Source organism: Hermetia illucens, chromosome 5 (genome assembly GCF_905115235.1).
Source record: "Hermetia illucens chromosome 5, iHerIll2.2.curated.20191125, whole genome shotgun sequence".
In the NCBI taxonomy this organism is placed as follows: domain Eukaryota; kingdom Metazoa; phylum Arthropoda; class Insecta; order Diptera; family Stratiomyidae; genus Hermetia; species Hermetia illucens.
This window is the reverse complement of record NC_051853.1, coordinates 6,972,514-6,992,457: the sequence shown is the minus strand read 5'-3', so window position 1 is coordinate 6,992,457 and position 19,944 is coordinate 6,972,514. Positions and strand designations below refer to the sequence as shown.

The 19,944-nt window shown below is 47.5% G+C and overlaps 1 protein-coding gene across 1 annotated transcript in view; it reads left to right on the top strand.

Annotated features, from left to right (window-relative positions):
• The first annotated feature begins 14,833 nt into the window (after window positions 1–14,833).
• LOC119657085 (vitamin K epoxide reductase complex subunit 1) overlaps window positions 14,834–19,944 on the top strand; it is a 40,920-nt gene continuing 35,809 nt past the window's right edge. Inside the window, exon 1 of the mRNA XM_038063840.1 lies at window positions 14,834–14,967. The gene's annotated coding sequence lies outside the window, so the exon portion shown is untranslated. The remainder of the gene's footprint in view (window positions 14,968–19,944) is intronic.

The window sequence follows — 19,944 nt, the reverse complement described above, 5'->3', positions numbered from 1 at the left end:
CGCACAACATGGGGCCACAATTGTTACATCCGTAGTAGGAGGGAAACATTCCTGACACCAATATCACTATGTCGTCGGCATACGCCACCACCTTCACCCCGTTCCTGTTTAAATATATAGAAATTTGTCAATCACTGTCAACCAGAGCACTGGAGACATTGAGTCTTTCTGTGGCGTACCTCTACTAACAGGTAGGATTGGTACTAATGTTGTTAGGGATAGCATTTGCTCTAATGTTGTTGAATCTTCTTTTTCTTGACCCTCTGACCGCGCCGGGTTGGATCCAAAAAAACAACTGGGGTATGGTGTTTGTAGTGTAGTAACCCCTCAACCGTTCAAATTACCTCGTGAGAAGCGGTTTTTGTGGATTCACCTTTGAGGTAGGCGTGCCGAGGCTTCGAGAAGTCACCATCCATAATCGTCCTTAAGTAGATGTCCAGGATGCACTGATGAATCTTCAGCACTAAAGAATTAAGGCTAATTGGACGGAAGGTCCTCGCGGATTCATGGCTGCGACGGCCCACTTTTGGTACGAAAACAACGCCCATAAGTCTCCAAGAGTCTGATACGTATTCTAAAGGAATGCAGTTCCGGTAAATCTTTATAAGCCGCGACACAATCATTTCGTGCTGTTTCTGCAGAATGACCGGGATCATGCCATTTGGGCCAGGAGATTTATATGCGGCGAGACTGTTTGTAGTCCAGTTGATTTTATCCCCAGTAATTACCGATTTGTAACCACAGGCAACCTTTGTTTCACAGTCCTCTTCGCTAGCGGGCAAGTGGATCTGAAATTGCAGTTCCAGGGTGTTACCAAAAGATCTCGTCCAGGAGCTTCCGGCTTTTAAAGAAAGTATTGGCTTTTACGTTCCTTGGTCAAGATCTTACTGAGTCTGGTCGACTCGCTGGTGCTTTCTTTCAATGTTCTAACAAAAGTGTGTTCTGTGTGGACAGGACCGCTCCCTGGCAGTTTTGTTGGCCAACTTGTACCTCTTCTGGTAGTCCTTGAATGTTTGGCAGGCTTTGTGCCTGTAGCAGATGTTGATGGTTCCCCTGGTTAGCTTCCTGAGGTTGGACGGATCTTCATACCACCACGATGGTAATACCTTTGACTTTGGACTTTGGAATCGATTTCGAATGCCTTTCCCAGAGCCCCTGTCGTCTGTCAATCTTTTCAATTTCCGCACTGTCTTTTTGATAACTTAATCGAACTTGCTCCAGGCGATTCTCCTGGGGTCTTTGGAAGGGTTGGAGACTCCTACAGTGATGTTTAGCCTGAAAAGTATTTAACTGTGTTTTGAGAAGAATTTGTGGTCAGACACTCTCCAGATGTTTACTCTGGAAGTCCTATTATCGGTTAGGGGGGTGATCTGACGGACTTCCTTCCACACGTCAAAGATCTTCCTCCAAGTCGGGAAAATGAAAGGTTGGTGTGTTGCCTCTGCTACACACCAACAGGTTGCTGTTAATAATAAAGTCAAAGGGAGTCGTCCCACATTTTCGTTGATTTCGAGCCGGTTGATCTTCTTTGCTGCGATGGTGTACATCAAATGTTGTAGTTCTTCTGGTGTAGCTGATCCGTTTCGGGTCATGTAAGCTGAGGAAATATACATGTTCTCCACTTCCGCTTGCTCCTGTTTGACCACGGTTAAGTTGCTAGAACTCAGGTCTGGATACAGAAAAGCGTGCAGCCGCTTCCTGGCGAGGATACATGTTCTTGGTCTGTCCCGATCAGTGTTGGTTGTGCTGACGAATAGATTTCAATATCTGCTTTGGAGTCCTTTGATAGTTCGGCTTCCTTCGATCCAGGGCTCCTGCATGTCTTCCTCTCGGTGGAAGACCAGCAGATTAGCTAAGGTATACTTCGAGTACTGCTGGCTTATCTGCCGTCCTTCAGCATAATTTGCTTTGTAGGACTGTCGGACAGTCAATTTTCATCTCCTCTATCAGCGCGGTGGCCGTGTCGACTGGGTTCAGTTTGTCGTCCGATTTCCCGGAGCTGAATACTTTCATTTCTGCGCTTCTGCATCCAAACCGGACTTTAAGGTTCGCCTTTTCCAGTGCCTCCAGGCACCATCCGTTTGTGGGGAGCAGAAAAGATTGGCTTTTCACCTGGGGTTCTTTCTCCTTAACCACCATCCAGTCAGCCATTAGAATCCTGGGGTTTTGAAGAAGCAAGGATTGGACGAGCTTGTCCTCGCTCATGTGGTCCTCCGGCACCCAGATGCGAGCCACCGGTTTTCGGGGAATCTGGCTGAGCTGAAAGTACAATTAAAAAGTATAGCGAATATTCCGTGACTAGTTCATGGTTAAAGGACGAACGCTCGTAACAAAGCAAAGTTTCGTGGATAAAAAGGACCCAAAAAAAAAATGAGCAAAAGGAAAAACAACTTCTGAAAAGTTGATTCGTCTCGTGAAAATTTTCCATTCTCTGCAACACTAGGCAAACTTATTCGACTCCGATAATGGATTTTCAGGTCCTGCAGCAAAGAAACTCAAACTGAAACAAAACAAAAAAGAAAAACTTGAAACGAACGAGGTGGCTGAGCAGACAACACAAAAAGTACTTAGTTCGTTTTAATTAAATTAATTTACTCTTTTAGTACTTAAGCAATTACACTTTTTATTCTCGGACGTGAAAAAATGAAAAACGACGCGACGCTAACAACAGGTCATCCATTCCTCCATGGAGATCCTGAAAAAAGGATAAACCGATTTGCGTTCCAAAGCAAAAAAAGGGAGGGTGCCAAACATTCAGGGTGTTGAACGTTCAAGTTTCCATTCCGCAGGGAGGCGATTTTCTGACTGCGGGACGACGCGTCCTCGAGAAGGCTCTCGTATCAGAAGGACGCTTGGTTGTCCTTCGTCGACACGGAAAATCATGGTAACAATTTAATTACCGCACATAAGCTCCAAAATGGGGCTATACCGCCGCAACAGCACATGTTTACTTAATACGTCTCCGGAGTTTTTAAGGCGGTCGACCCGCGAGAGATGTAATTTCGTTTCATTTCCTGTCGCGGTATGATACTTCCGGAGTGTTTTAATCGGGGCAGTTTTTAGGGGAGGAGAGAGCTACCGTGCTGGGAAGTAAAGATGTCAGGATGTCAGGTCTAAATTGGGAGACTTAGAGCTGTGTTTGTGGTCAAAGGATAAATTGGATTCGAAGGAGGATAGTGTTCATGGAGGCTTCGTCTCTGACTTTAAGCAAGAGGTCCACTTGGGGTTGACAGAGAGATTTTTTGTGAAAATATAGGCTAGGAATTCAGCTGAATGTACGAGCCGTGGAGTTGAGGACAATCGGGCCCATAGAGCCCAAAAACCCAAGGGACGAAATCTGTGTATATGACGGAGTCGATACCTGAGTAGCTTGAGATATTCGCAGCTTTCTCATGAAAAGTATTGGAAAACTATAAACCGTGTTTCATTTGCTTCCCTTTTCATAACATTTTTTATGTCTCAGTTTGCTTAATTCGGAGAGCCCTGCTCCTGGAAGCGAAAAAATCACTCTAATTGTCTTAAGCAAAGCTGGCACGTCCACCGCCCTCCATCCAACCCCAGTTGCCACGTCGTCCTTCCAGCTGTTCCCTATAAATCCGTACCCACGTTTTCTTTTCCACCTCTATCTTTTAAAAAATTCAAGACTATTCCAAACACTCCTCCATGGCAAATAACTTTCTCGTCCCTATTCTCGTCCTTGGCCGATCTGCCGAGGACTTTCTCGACCTCTTACTCGAAAAACGATTGTAATAAAATAAAACTCAAGGGAAACAATAACATGAGCCGGGATAGGAAAGAACAAAATCCTGTCCTACAACTACAGGACACGGGCGGTCCTGGATAGGGACGAGCCCAGCGAGACAGGGCTGGCGAGTCCTTGAATCCTTTCAACCCCGAAAATTCGGTTGTTATGCAAATTTTTATGTAATTTTATGTGAAAGGAATTTACGTCAGTTACGTAGAGAAGCTGCATAACAGATTTGAATACTTAAACAGGCATCGAGAGAAGGAGGATCAGGCGAAACGACACCGTCAATAACAGGAGCAGAGGAAACAACAACAGTTGCCAGTCGACTTTCCCAACAGGAGGGATGTCTTGGGCTCTTGTTGTGGATGGAGAGGAGTAAGGGTGGGAAGTTTCTTCAGCGATTTGTATGTATATTGGATGGGTCTTTTCGTAACGATATTTTCTAGACAATATATTGAAAGTGGGCAAGATGCTCACGTCCGATAGAATACAAATCTATCCTGCGCCATAGGGAGCGAAGCCCGTTGGGTCCGGATGGCAGTGGTTTCAAATCTTGTTTAAGTAAGGGAAGTGCTACGATTTGAACGGATGAGACAGGATTCTGTATGGAGAAAGGTAGTTAATTAGTTGTAATATGCAAATTGAATCTTTACTATTAGAAGATATAGATAAGATAGATTAGGTAGATATCTATAGATTAGTTTTTAGCTCCAGAAAGTACACCGTCGGACTACCAACTAAACACCTCGCTGTCATCACAGAACTATCGTGGAACCGTTTGACACATTACTTCGAGCTAGGCCACCCACTCCCCCGGCTTTGGGAGTCTTCAAGTCAGGGAATCCCTTTCACCAACGGGAGGGGAGGGGTGGAAGGGAGTTGTTAGTTCAGGGAACCCTCCCTACCCTACCATCCGGTCCGTCCGCCGGTCGAGTTCAATCTTCTTCACAATAAGAAGGGCAGAAATATAATGCGGAACACGCTTCCAGCTGCCAGCGCTCTTCAGCATCTCTCTGAAAACCTTGTCTGGGAGCTCCCCTGTGTCTGCAAAAAGCTGCTGACGAAAGCCGTCCCAGCTCTCCCAAGAGAAAAAGGTGTATTCAGTGTCATCCGCCACTCCATCAGGAGATCGCGTCTTCCCAATCCTGTGCAGGTAAGACTGAAACATCCATGCGCGCTTAGAAATAGGGTAAGAAAGTAATCAATCTCACCGTGTGTTCGGTTTAGTCATGGGTCTAAATTGTCGATGAGCCGCGCAATCCATCTGTCCCTTGGCTCATTTTTCCAAGAGAGTTGCCACACGGTAAGGGTACGTTAACGTTCTTCACGGGCAACCATCTATCTTAAGTTCTCGTCCCTACGGTGGTAGATAGTTTTACGCTCCTTGGCAAGGAGGGCAACGGGGATCACCATCACGGCCCATTCTGAGACAGTGCGATAAGCAGACGGCACTCGCAAAGCTCCACGTCTCTACACTTGAGCAAGGCGCTTACGATGCACCTCCTTGTCATGGGCATCATCCCATACTTTTGCGCCATAGAGCAGAACCGACTGCGTTGTTCCCATAAGGAGACGTCTCCTAGTAGATATAGGGCCATAACATTCGCCATTAGCCGACTCAAGGCCGCAATTCTAGCTGCAGTCCCGTCCGCTACTGCTTTGATTTGCTCGAAGAAGCTCATTTTCGAGCCGAGCATTAAACCAAGGTATTTAACCGCTGGTTTTAACTCCCTGGGACGCAGGATCGGGATTTTCTTTCTGGCCAAGATGACTACTTCGGTTTTTTCCAACGCAAGGCTGAAACCGTGAGCAGTCATCCATCCGTTTACCCGTCTCATCAGTATGCTAAGTCTGCTTAGCCTTGGAGGTGAAACGGAAAGCGGCCAACGACGCATATAGGCTCGATACCATTGGGGCGTGGAAAGGCGGCCAATCAAACGGACATGCGTCTATCTGGAAATTCCTTGGAAAACATTCTGTAGCCCTGATGCTGACCGATCATATGGTTTCCACATTCGTCTTTGAAAAGACATATACTGTCGTAATCACCGAAAGAGCAGAGTGGTCGACAAGTATCCAGATTAAAGACCTAATAATCTTCACCGACGGGTCAGTCATGGAGGATGGATCGGGTGCAGGGGTGTTCTCGGAGAATCCGATTATAGAACTGGCCCGACCCCTCGGAAAAATGACGACCATATTCCAGGCGGAGATATATGCCATTTCATTGGCAGCAGAAGAATGTCTGCGACAAAAATGAAGGGGTCGCACCGAATCGAATCTGTTCCGACAGTCGGGCGGCATTATCAGCACTAAATGGCAACGGCATATCGAGCCAGTTGGTGTGGAGTTGTCATCAGGTGCTGCTGAAACTTGGCCGACTGAACGAAACATTCCTGATGTGGGTGCCGGGGCACTCCAAAATCCCCGGTAATGAGGAGGCTGACAGACTGGCTCGCCGAGGGTCTGGATCGACAATGGTGGGGCCAGAACCAGCTCTTGGAATCCGACCATCAACTGTCAAGTCTACTCTGAAGGTTGAAATTGCAAGGATTCACGCAACCGAGTGGAGAAATTTGGACTCTTGCCGGCAAGCGAAAATCCTTGTGAAAGAGTCTAGGGCCACTAGAGCGGCATTTTTGTTGTCCCTTAAGAAGTCGGACATGAAAACCCTAGTAGGGCTTTTGACGGGTCACTGCTCCTTAAACTACCGTATGGAAAAGATTCGGGTAGTGGTTTCGGCTATGTGCAGCCAATGTGAGTAGGAGGAGGAGACGGCCCTGCACTTTTTATGCAGCTGCCCGGCATCCTCAGATCTCATACGAAGACACCTTGGCAAGGTTTTCTTCAATGAAGAATCTGCACACTCTCTGCCTCTGGAGAATGTTCTCAGATTCGCTAAAGCTTGCGAACACCGTAGGAGGGAAGCCATTGAATAGGCAACTTACGGGGACAGTACAATGGGCCTAATAATGGCCTGAGTGCTCGGAGCTGCGGCTCCCTCCAGTTAACTAAATTAACTAACCACTTCTGTAAATGCTGGAAGCCAAAAATCCGTTGTAGTTGAAGTTGTCCAGCAATATGCGAGGAAACTCCGTAACAGCGGGGTAGTATGCAGGGTACAAATGCTGATAACCCTCACCAAGTGTTACAAGTGCCTGGATTATGGACACACATCTGCAACTTGCCTGGGACCCTACAGGAGCGGCATGCTCTAGATGCAGCCAGGTAGGCCACCAAGTGAAGTGATAGTCTGGAGGACGCGGATAGGCGAATACCACTAGAACATCGCGTTTGAAATGGTTGACGCTATTTGTCGGCGTACACCAACCCAGTGCTCGCCCTGTGCGTGGAACGTCGCAAGTATGAACATCGGGAGGTTCGACGGAATTCTTGGAACAGGCAAAGCTGCACTGGAGGGCTTTTCGACGGTGATAGCGTTGCAACTGACATCGTCGTAGATTCAGTGATGAACTTGATAACAACATTCTGTGAAGTTATCATATTTCGGAGGGGTACCAGCCGTGTACTCGTGGACGGTAGAAATTGCCGACCTACGGAAGGGGTGTCATAAGCTTCGACGTTTGGAGTTTGAGGAAACCCTGCATACTTAGCATCGACTAGATGGATTGTGAGTTGAGGCCAACAGCGAGGAAGGCGACGAGGACTCACTATGAAAAATGAGAAGGTTCCTAGTGAACTTTACAAACTGGTGCTCTGCCTACGGCGAGACTTGTTTATCGGGGTGTTCAGCAATTGCTTAAAGGAGGGTATTTTTCCTTTTCGCTGGTAGATTGGTAGATGGCGATTCTCGCACTAATCAGCAAAGGAAGAGGACGATTGCAGTGTATGCTTGGTATGGGTGGAAAAGATCGTCCAAAGTAGCCTTGTTGAAACGAACCATGCGGCTTGTCCGCAAGGCAGTTTGGGTTGAGAGCAGATAGATTCCTAGTGGGTGCAGTTATGAAGGTCATACATGCCGTTTATCGTCCCGAGATACGCAGCCACAGACCTCAACGGATAGTGTTCTTCACAAAATTTGATGTCAGATATGCCTTCAATTTCGTAAGATGTTCAAATATGCTAGGCGCATTAGAAAACTCATCCCATGCGCCGACCCATCTCCTGTGAATATTGAGGGATTATCTGAGAGACCGCTCCCTACTCTATGAGACGCTAGAGGCCCAGGAGGGGATAGATATCACATCGGGAGTGGCACAGTGATCCATCCTAGGGACAGACCGTTGGAACGCTTCCTACGATAGTCTGCTAAAACTCAACATACTAGATGAGTTTCACCTGGTCAGTTATACAAACGACATTGCGACCCTTGTTGCTGGACGCACTGTTGAATAGGCGCAAAGCAGCCTCACAGTTTCAGTCTTGCGTCCCATATCGATCGGCGGGTTGACTATAGAGTTAAAATCAGCGGTTATATACCTTGATTTAATGCTCGATTTGATGATGAGCTTCATCGAGCAAATCAATGTAGGGACGGAAAAGGTTGGGGGGCTTTATAGGGGCAGCAGGGGAAGTTTTCTTATGGGACTAACGCAGTCCGTTCTGCTTTAGGTTGCCGAGGTATGCGCTTGCCAAGAAGGTGTACTGTGGGTGCCTTGTCCAAGTGCAGAGTGGCGTCTGCTTATCGCACTGTCTCAGTATCCATGATGGTGACACGGGATCCCTTGCTAAGTAACCATGCATGGTTGAACCGAAAATATGGTGAGATTGACTCTTTTCTTACCCAGCTTCTAAGTGGCCAAGTTTCACCTACACAAGACTGGGAAAGCACCATCTCCTGATTGTCTGTTCTGCGATGGATTGGCGCCGAACACACCTTTTTCTTTTGTGAAAGATGGGATGGTGAGGAGCGTTGGTAGATGAAAGCGTGTCGGGGATTACATTCGAGGGGGGACTGGATGGCAAGGGGTTCTTTGGACTTTGGACTCCTTCTGCTCTCCCGTTGATGAAAGGAATTTTCTGACTTGAAAGCTCTATAAGCCGGGAGAGTCCAAGGTAGTGTGTCAAACGGTTAAACGTTAGTTCTTTGATTAGGGGGAAGTGTTTAGTTGGTAGTACGACTACGTACCGTTGCAGATATCCAGCACTCTGTATGTAAACACATTCACTTATCCTACTCCAAACAAATTAAACCCAATGAGAAGCTTTGATCATGCTTTCTCTATTTTTCTGCGCCATATGTTTCTTAGGCGACCCCAGGGATAGGGTAGTGCCCTATCCCTAGCACCCACATTCTGTTTGTTCGCCAGTGCTTGTGTTGCGCCAGAGTTTAGACAGGTGTAAAGGAGCGCATCCACTGGGACCGACACGACACGACAGTTTTTCTAAAGCCTATTGGGAACGACACGACACAACTTATTGAAAACACTATTATTAACTTATGTTTGGCGTAGGGAAACGCCTCCGGCTGTCTCGGACAACAGACAGACAAATGTTAGTGTCAGACAAATGTTTGTTTCAGACAAAATGTGTGTCTGACGTCTGAGGCAGGTTCAAATATTTGCCTGACTGAAAAGTGTCTGATGTGTGAGACACGCAACGTTGTCTGCATAACCGACCACGCGTGACTCTTCGGCTAAATCGAGTCTTAGCAGGCTATCGTAGGACGTGCTCCAGAGATCCGGTCCAAGGATGGATCCCTGTGCTACTCCGGACGTGATTTCCATCTTCCTCTGCCGTCTAGCGTTTCATAGAGCAGAGAGCGGTCTTTCAGATAATCCCTCAATTTCCGCAAGAGATAGCTTGTCATATGGAATGAGTTTTCGAATGTGCTTACCATATCTGTCCATCTCACAAAATCGAGAACGCCGGCTGTGTACCTCGGCTCGACGATCCACATCTGCGACCTCCACAGTTGCATCCACTATGGATCTCCCTATTCTGAACCCGAATCGCCTTAGGGACAAGTTCCCGGCAATGCAGATCGCTTTTGTGAGTCTACCCCTGATGAGCTTCTCGCGCACTTTCCCGGCAGTGTGAAGCATACACAGTGGTCGATATGCAAACGAGAGCTCCGGGTCTCCATTACCCTTGCTGATCAGCGCGAGCCTGGGCACCTTCCAGCGACAAGAAAAAATGCCCTCCTTCAAGCAGCAAGTTTGGTTGTTGCCGGAATGCCAGTTGGTAAACTTCCACCGGGATGCCATCAGGATCTGGCGCCTTTTTGTTTTTCAGAGTGAGAATCGCTTCTTCGAGCTCTCTCATTATGAAAAGGGGGTTCCTCGATGTTTTCCGCGCTATTGATATTAATCCGTACAGGATGTCTGGGGAACAATGCCCGTACAATGCGTTTCACATGGCAGGGCTTCCGCAGAGACCCAATTTTGCGGGTGACAAGCTTGGAGCTAAGCCCCATGAGTCTTCGTTCACCTCGTTGACAAGGTTCTGCCAGCCGCGAGCTGTCACTTATCCTAAACAATTAATTTAGCTTTAGCCAGGTCAGGCTCAAACTATCGGTTTCTATTGGATATAATTCGCACCCTTTGGCGTGTTTTTCTAAATATATAAATGGAGCGTTTGCCACTCACGGTCACGCTGCTCCCAGGGCAGAGGTGAGGCAGCGTCTGAAGAGTTGCCTCTGCCCTGGACGAAACCGTTTGTCCTATAATTTTTGTAATGCTTGGGTGCCATACCCCAAACGAGGGATCCGTGGACCAAAGAGACGTGGGAATAAGTTGCTCTCCATTTGGTCCGGTCCAACAACAAGTGGTTGTGGACTTAGGATCCCTCACTTATTCTAATCAATTAATTTTGCTTTTATTTATAGCGCTGTGGAGTCCCCTTTTTGCTGATCTATACTGTGCCTTTATCGCGTATACTTCCTCGTTGGCGTGCAAACTCTGTGCCAAACGGCGGAGCTTATGGCACTCCCTCCGTAGGTCGGCAATTTCTGCCATCCAGCAGTACATAGAAGACTGGTCGCGGCTGGGGCCCTTCCGTGGTATGGAAGCCTCACACGCCGTCTTTATCAGGTTCATCACTGAATTTACGACGGTGTCAGCTGCGACACTACCACTAACCCCTCCACCGCCCCGGACCATCCTCCAGCGTGGCTCTGCCTGCTCCAAGAGCTTCCACGAACTTCCCAATGTTCACCCTCGCGATATTTCACAGGCAGGGGGAGCGGCGAGTTGGTGCTCGCCGGTAAGTAGCGTGAACCACTTCGAACGCGATGTACTGGTGATCACTTGCCCAGAAGTCTTCCAGAATTCGTCACCGGTCCACCGATGATGCCAGAGATTCCGACGCAAAAGTGATGTCAGGAATGCTTTCTTCACAGTCTGGGCGTCGAAACGTTGACGTAGATGCGATGTTTAAAACAATGAGCCTGCTTCTCGCCGCCATTTCCAGAGTTCTTTTTCTTCTTAAGTCTGACTGAGGCATTCCCCATTCAAGGGCCCTGGCATTAAGATCACCCCCTACCAGCATTCGTCTCTCCGCCCTGAAGATTGGACGCGGTCCCGAGCCCGCAGTGTGTGCTATGCTCTCACCCGACGCGAAACGATCCCTGCAGAGAACGCAACTTTCGTTTTCATTGCAGCTCTTCCCTTGATGACCTACTTGGCCGCATCTCCGGCATGCTGTCTGGTCCCTTGCAAGGTGTTGACGTGTGTCCATAGTCCAGACACTTGTGGCACTTGGTGGGGCTATCCGCATTCGTACCCTACATACTACCCATCCAATTTTGATTCTCCCGCTGCTAATGAGTTTTCTCGCATATTGCTCGGCGAGTTTTTGGCCTTGAGCATTTATAGAGGTGATACATATCCGGGCATTGGTTACCTCTGGACATTCACGCTTTATCGCCTCCTCCACTTCGACCTTTTCTGTGAGGCAGTCAAGATCCCAGATTTCTAGAGAGCACATAGTCTCTAGGCTAGAAACAAGGGCCTTCTGCCCCAATGACCCCTTGAGCGCTTCGCAGAATGTTCTCTTGCTAGTCGTCTTCGGGCCCAGTTCGACGAGGACTCTGCCACTCCTCTGCTCCGTTGTCTTTGGGTTTCATCCTATAGTGGAATTTACTAAGGACTTCCGTAAATGTCTTGCCTTCCGTTGGTTTAATGAGCAGAGCCGACGGTCTAGTCTTTCTTCGTTTCCTCGTCTTTTCTGCTCCTGGTTTTTGATTTGCAGCCTCCTTGTCTTTGGACAGACGGGTCTCTCTCGGTGTAGTCAGTTGTTTCCTTTTTTCCTTCTTGCACGTCTCCTTCAGGCACGTCGTCCTCTTTCCGCTTTTTCCCCATTTCGCTTTGCGGTCCGTTTAGCGCAAGCAGCATTCTCAGCGGGTGGTGCGGCCGTTTCTGCCCTCCAATCGTCTTTAACTGGTCTCCACGTTCGCCTATAGAAGGAGATGCGATCGAATAGTTCCTCCAGTACCATCAGCCCGTTTTTGACGTCTTTGCTGACATTCCTCATTTTCTGATGAGCCTTTCCTCTTCGCCTCTAGCTAGGACGGTCGAATACACTTGCGCTCGGTTTTTGTCCGAATCCATTTTCTCAGGTCAAGGGATTCTGACTAGGCTTTTTTTCGGAACAGGGGCACTACAGGGTATTGGAGTTGCCATCACCGCACGGTCAGTCATTTGGCCGTTCTGGTATCACATCGGGTATGTCAGCCCTTTCTGCCTCTTTCGCTGATCGCTGCGGTGAACGACTTTTTGGTGCTGCTCCCAAACGCACTCAGCTCTTCCTCCTTCCCTGTTATTTCGTCGCGGATCGTGTGCATGGGAGCGGGCTGCAATAGTCAGGAACGGGTGTACCCTCGGAGGCACAGCCCCTACCCTAGTTCCCTGGGGCCTGACCTACGCTTAGCTGATCCCGAAGCTTCCGCGAAGACATTTTCAAAACGGCAATATGTACACTTTGCAGATTCTTCGAGTTCGTTAGGATGACTTTTTGACTGTACAACGCGTCGCAACCCTTTCAGAGTTTCATTCACTCTGTGCTGCGAAACCTCCAATTCAGTTTCATTTATTTGGATGATGTTTTGGTGGCATCTTTCTCTGAGTCTGAGTATTTAGAACGGCTCGAGTGCATTTTTCAACTTCTCCTTGAGGCCGTTTTTAACGTTGAGAAATGCAAATTCTTGCAATCGCAGGTGAGATTCCTCGGCCACCTGATTGCTCCTGAAGGTATCCAACCAGACCCAGTGAAAATGCAAGCGATTTCGACTTTTTTCCCGCTTCCAAAAACTGCTAAGGATCTGAGAAGGTTGTTGGGCATGTTAAACTTCTATCATCGTTTCTTGCCCAAGGCCGCCCATTATCAATTCATCCTTAACGCTTTCTTGTCTGGGCCAAAAATGAAAGATTCCAGTCCAGTTGTGTGGTTCCCACAGGCAGTCCAGGGGTTTGAGACCACCAAGTAACATAGCTAATACATCTATTAGCTATGTTGCTTCGAAGCAACAACAATAGTTCAGGCATTCTTTTAGCAAGATGCACCCCTAGCCGTATTCGTCGATACCTCAGACGTTGCCGAAGGTATTGCTCTTCAGCAAAAAGTGAATCAAATCTGGCAGCCGTTGACCTTCTTCTCAAAACGACTGAATCCGGCTCAACCGAGGTACAACACCTATGACTGTGAGAATCATCGATAAGTTTACGCGGGGGCTTGAGGCGATATCTCTGAAAGAGATTACTGCACCATCCTGTGCTGAAGCCCTCTGTCGAGAATGGATTCCACGCTTTAGTATGCCGGCAATTATAATCACTGACCAAGAAATGCAGTTTGAGTCCTCCTTTTTCTCAGAGTTGGGCAAACTTCTCGGCTTTCAACGCCGCTGGACAACCGCGTACCACCGGCAGTCCAATGGGATGCCCGAAAGTTGGCACAGGACGCTGAAGGCCGCTATAATGGTCCAAGACGATCCTTTTTGATCGCAGGTCATACCACTGGGTCTACTGGCCCTCCGCGTAGCTAATCGAGAAGAATTCGCTGCAAGTCTCGCGAAGCTGTTAGAGGGGGAGAAACTGAGATTCTCCAGCGATCCTATTCTCGACATCATTTCGGGACTCAACGCTACTGGTCTGTTGCGTCTGTTCAAGGACACAATGCCAAAGCTAAAGCCGCTACCACCAACCAATCATGCGAAAACCGCGGCTAACACGCTCAGGGATCTCGAATCCTGTACGCATGCCCTAATTAGGACGTATGCCCCTCGGAGGCCGTTGCAGCCACCTTACGAGGGCTCCTTCGAAGTCCTCGAGCGAGGCTGACACCATTATAGCCTCAACGTCGGGGGGACGGTGACGGTCTCCTTGAATTAAATATTAGAATGTTATGCGGTCACGTCAGCTATGCCTCTCCCTTCGATGTTATGAGGGTGGTTCTTTTGCTCCACAGCAGAGTCTGGATGATCCATTCGGAATTTAGGCTGGACACCTTCTAGATCGGTTTTCGTCCACGGCATTATTTTGAATGCATAACCCAGAGAAGGGATAGCGACTACACTCAAAGCATTTATTTTATTCTGCCGAGAGATGCGATTTTAGAACCAGCTTTCATCGCAGGACTACGGACAGCGGGGCATCCTTTAGATCACCAGCTCGAGCATGGGCTCCTTGCAGAATTCTCAGGTACTTGTAGAAGTCTGTCTCGGTCATAGTTTGGATGTAGATCCCCGCGTGCTATGTCCGGCATGTGGCTCCTGGAATCTTGTTTAATCAGATTCTTACCCCTTGAATTTTCCTGATTCGGGCCATCACGCTAAACTCTTCACCAAGGGTCAGGATGAATTCCAAAAAGCGTGTATGGAATTCCCGGAAATGGATCAACTGCATAGACTAGGCATTCCCAGGTTATATGCCTCTCCGGTAACTCCGACCTTGTCAGAAGTTGCGCTTTTGTCTTTCTGGTTTAAGTAACAGAAAAAAGTGACATATAATTTGAAAGATCGATTTATTTTCCAAAATCTTTTATTTTCCATAACATTTGTTTGATACGCATTAGAAATCTTAATCTTAAACTTAACGAATGGTTGGAGTCTTAGATGATATCCGATTTTGCTTATCTCTAGGCGAACTACTCTTCGGGTGCGTTTGCTTTTTCAATTCCTTCATATTCACTTGCTCATGCAATATGTCCACGCTGAAGTGTTCCATGAGATTCTCTACATTTGCAAGAAGATTCTCTCGTTTCGTGGAATGGTGAAGAAATCTGAGTTTAAAAGTATCTTTAAAAGTGCGTGATAGTATTGAGGAGTAAGTAGCGATTTAATTTTTATTTATATAAACGAACTAAAACAATTCGTTGCAAATATATCTAGCCAGTGACTTTCCAGAAAAGATACCACTCTTTAGTTGCTGATCCTCCTTTTTGTTATTATCGAAAAACCAACTCTCCAAGAGAGCAAAGTTCACTTGAAAGCAATTCGCTCAGCCACAGTGACTGCTTTTACGATTGCTACGTTTAAATGTTGCTTGCGAGAATGCTTTAAGGCATTTTTTTCCGTTGCTGGATGTTTATTTTCAGTCGTTAAATTTAGCACATAGCTCCTGGGTGTGATATCACTATTGAAAGTATTTGAATGCCTAAGGAATTTTCATAATCAATCCATGTAGTATGTAACATGTAGTATGTAACAAAGCTGCCTCTTGAAGCAACACATATTGCATATTCAAAGCAGTAGATGCGCAAAACATTACTTTAGTAGAGAGATATCAGATATCATATCATTTCTCATTCCTCTAATCCCACATATCATGCCCTAATATCACATATATTCAGCAGTCGATATTACCAAATATCACTTATCATTAGAGTGTAATTATCACATTCGTAACGCCAAATTAAGGCAGAACCAAAGAGTTAATGAGTGCAAGCCAAGAAAACAGAAAAACAAAAATTTTCGGTATGCTATTGTTAGATTTTTTCACATCCCAAGTTTTAGTTTAGTTTAGTTTAGTTAACTGGGGGGAGCCGCAGCTCCGAGCACTCAGGCCATTATTAGGCCCATTGTACTATCCCCGTAAGTTGCCTATTCAATGGCTTCCCGCCTACGGTGTTCGCAGGCTTTAGCGAATCTGAGAACATTCTCAAGAGGCAGAGAGTGTGCAGATTCTTCATTGAAGAAAATCTTGCCGAGATGTCTTCGTCTGAGATCTGAGGATGCCGGGCAGCTGCATAAAAAGTGCAGGGCTGTCTCCTCCTCCTCCTCACATTGGCTGCACACAGCCGAAACCACTACCCCAATCTTTTCCATATGGTAGTTTAAGGGTCCCTCTTCTTAAGGGACAACAAAAATGCCGCTCTAGTGGCCCTAAGCTCCTTCACAAGGATTTTTGCTTGGCGGCAAGAGTCCAAATTTCTCCACTCGGTTGCGTGAATCCTTGCAATTTCACCCTTCAGAGTAGACTTGACAGTAGATGGTCGGATTCCAAGAGCTGGTTCTGGCCCCACCATTGTGGATCCAGACCCTTGGCGAGCCAGTCTATCAGCCCCCTCATTACAGGCGATGTTAGAGTGCCCCGGCACCCACATCAGGAATGTTTCGTTCAGTCGGCCAAGTTTCAGCAGCACTTGATGACAACTCCACACCAACTGGCTTGATATGTTGTTGCCATTTAGAGCTGATAATGCCGCCCGACTGTCGGAACAGATTCGAATGGTGCGACCCCTCCACTTTTGTCGCAGACATTCTTCTGCCGCCAATGAAATGGCATATATCTCCGGCTGGAATATGGTCGTAATTTTTCCGAGGGGTCGGGCCAGTTCTATAATCGGATTTTCCGAGAACACCCCTGCACCTAATCCATCCTCCATGACTGACCCGTCGGTGAAGATTATTAGGTCTGTAATCTGAAAAGACTCATGGCCACTTGTCGACCATTCTTCTCTTTCGGTGATTACGACAGTGTATGTCTTTTCAAAGACGAATCTGGAAACCATATGATCGGTCGGCATCACGGCTACCGAATGTTTTTCAAGGAATTTCCAGATAGACGCATACCCGTTGGATTGGCTGCCTTTCCACGCCCCAATGGTATCGAGCATATATGCGTCGTTGGCCGCTTTCCGTTTCACCTCCAAGTGAATGGGGGGTAAATTTGGGATGGCTTCACGTGACGCAGTAGGCGTAGTACTCATTGCTCCAGTAATACTTAGGCAACCAAGTCTCTGTATCTGCGTTAGCAGCTTCCTGCTGCTAGCAAAGTTCAGTCTTGGCCACCGGACGATGCATGCATACATCAAAATAGGTTTTATTATCATCCAATATATCCGTTTAGGTGAAAGTCCCCAGGTCTTACCTATCGCATTCCTACAGCACCAGAGCAATCTGCAGGATTTCTGGTATCGTTCCTGGATATGATGCTTCCACGTTAACTTGGAGTCGAAATGTACTCCTAAGTACTTGACTGTTTGTGCCAGCTGGATTTCCGCCCCTGCTAAGGTGGGTAGCGTATAGCTGCCCCACCTGACGTTCTTAGTGAACATAACTAGTCCAGTCTTCCTAGCGTTCACCGTGAGTCCATTGCGGAGACACCAGCTGTGGATTGCATGCAGAGTTGCATTCAAGCGGTCACATACTGTGTCCGCAAACTTGCCGGTAATTATCACGGCTAGGTCGTCCGCAAATGCTTGCGCGAAGACTTTTTTGTCCTCCAGGAGCCACAGCAGGGTATCCATCACCAAGAGCCATAACAGTGGAGAGAGAACCTCTCCCTGTGGGCAGCCCCTGAGACATCCTGCTTCAATAGACTTCTGGCCGACCGATATGTGGATTCTTCTCCACTCTAGCATGTGAAGGATCCAACTGATTAGCAGCGGTTCGATTCCATGCTGTCCCGCCGCATCACAAATTGCCGCGAATGAGGCATAATTGAAGGCACCTTCGATGTCCATGAATGCGCCTAAAGCGTATTCTTTATCGGACATCGCCTTCTCAATTTTTGCCGTAAGTTCGTGGAGTGCTGTCTCCGTGGATTTGCCTTTCTGATAGGCGTGTTGCCTATGGTGAAGTGGCCATTTAGGAATGTGTGTATCCCTTATGAACCGATCTACTAATCTTTCTAGTCCTTTTAGCAGAAAGGACGTTAGGCTGATCGGTCGAAAGCTTTTTGCATCTGTGTAGGTGGGTTTTCCTGGTTTGGGAATGAACAACACCTTCACATCCCGCCATTTAATTGGAATATAAGCGTGTGCTAGGCATGCACGATATATATTCCCAATGTGTAGACCCAGGGCATCCATTCCTTCTATTACTGGCGCAGGGATGATGCCATCCGGACCTGCAGACTTGTATCTATGGAACGAGTTAAATGCCCATTTAACTCGCTCCAGTGATACTACTTTGCATGCCAGATTCCAGTCTCTCGGTTGAGGTCTGTATGCACCTGTTGGCCCCGAGATTAGATTTTGGATGCTGCCTGGGAAGTGTACTTCAAGCAAATGATTTGCCGTTTCTTCATCGCTTTCTGTGTACTCCCCATTCTGTAAACGTAAATAACTCAGTTTCTGGCTACGTTCTTTGACCAGAATCCGCTTCAGCTTTGAGGTTGCCTCAAGAGAGTTAGTTTCTTCGCAAAAGCGTCTCCAAGATGATCGTTTAGCCGATCTTATGCTCTTCTTTAGAGCCTTTTGTGCCTCTTTATAGCGATTCCAGCTGGTGCTTGATTCACCCTTCAGAGCACGATTAAGGAGCATCCTTGTCGTTCTCCTCTGTTTTGCCAAATCCGAGTTCCACCATGGTGTTTATCCTTCTTTGGCATCTTGAGTGGACAGCTTTCTTCGAAAGCTTCTCTCATGCTAGTTGTGATCATCTGGGTTGTCTTCTCAATTCCAGCAATGGATTTGATGCGCTTCCCAGGGATCGTGACTCGGGCGCTCAATTCTGTTTGATACATTACCCAATCTGTCTTCCTCGGATTCCGAAATGGAGTGGGTGGAGGTAGATCCATGCCCATAACGAAATCAATGCGTCTGTGATCCGAGAGTGTGATATCGTTTGATACTCTCCACTCTCCGATCAGAGCCGGGATGTCAGGAGATGCCACCGTGATGTCGATGACCTCTCGCCTGACCACGTTGAAGAAAGTGGGTTCATTACCCTCATTTAGGATCTGCAAATCGGTTCCTACTAGATACTCCAGTAGTCTCGATCCTCTTGCATTGATGTTCGAACTCCTCTGCATATGTGGTGAGCGTTGACATCACATCCTGCTATTACCCCCATGCCTCTACTTTTGGCATATTGGATAGCTCTGATGAATGTTCCACTGGGAACGTCTTCTGCGTCGTAGGGGAAATATGCAGAGCACCATAGTATCTCTTTATCTCCCTGTTGACTTTTTATGGTTAGCTTAGCCGATGTCGTGTCGCCATCACATAGGTCGTTAACCAGGTTAGCCTGGAAGTCTTTGGAGACTACCATGCAGGTGCGGGGTCGATCGCTTCCATTGGCATACAATAGGTCAGCATGTTGGAAGTTTAGGCCCCTGACTGCCCCACCAACAACCCATGGTTCTTGTATGAGGTATATAAATGTCTTGCAGCTATTGATCCGACGACTGATAAGTGCAGTCGCCGCTTTACAATGCTGCAAATTTACTTGGGAAATGTGGCACCTCATTTATGTTTCAGATGTAGATGCCGGAGGCTGCATGTCCCCTTCAATGGTTTTAGGAACCGACACTTGTAACGTGACGGTCCCCAGCCCATAGTAGAGCCGGATTTTTCCCGAACTTTCTTAACATCAGGTTCGGAAACGCCGATAGTGAGAAAAGTTCCCGGCCTATCGGTTCTCTTTCCTGTTTTGCTGCCTAGCAGCAACCAGGTGGAAGTGTTAAGGTTGTTCTGTACACCAAGTTGTTCCAGAACCCCGACATCATTTCGCTCTTCTTCTGGAAGCCAGAGAAAGCACTTTTTGAACGATGGAAGCTCAGAGACCCTTTTCAAGGTTAGTCGCGCACCCTCCCACACATCGTTAAGGGAGGAGCAGTACTGCCTGAGCCACTCGTTCGTGTCTTTGTCGGCAAAGTTCAGCCGTAACATTTTACGGTATATACCTACCGACTCAAAGCAAAGCTTAGTCCCTTGCTCGGACGCAGCCCTTACAGCTAGGAGGAGTTTCCTCCTAAGCTGTTCGCACTGTTCAGTATCGTAGCCGGATGGATTAGAGTCGTCATACAGGACCCATCCATCGGCTTCGATAGCCTTGACTACAAATGAAGCCGTTGCCG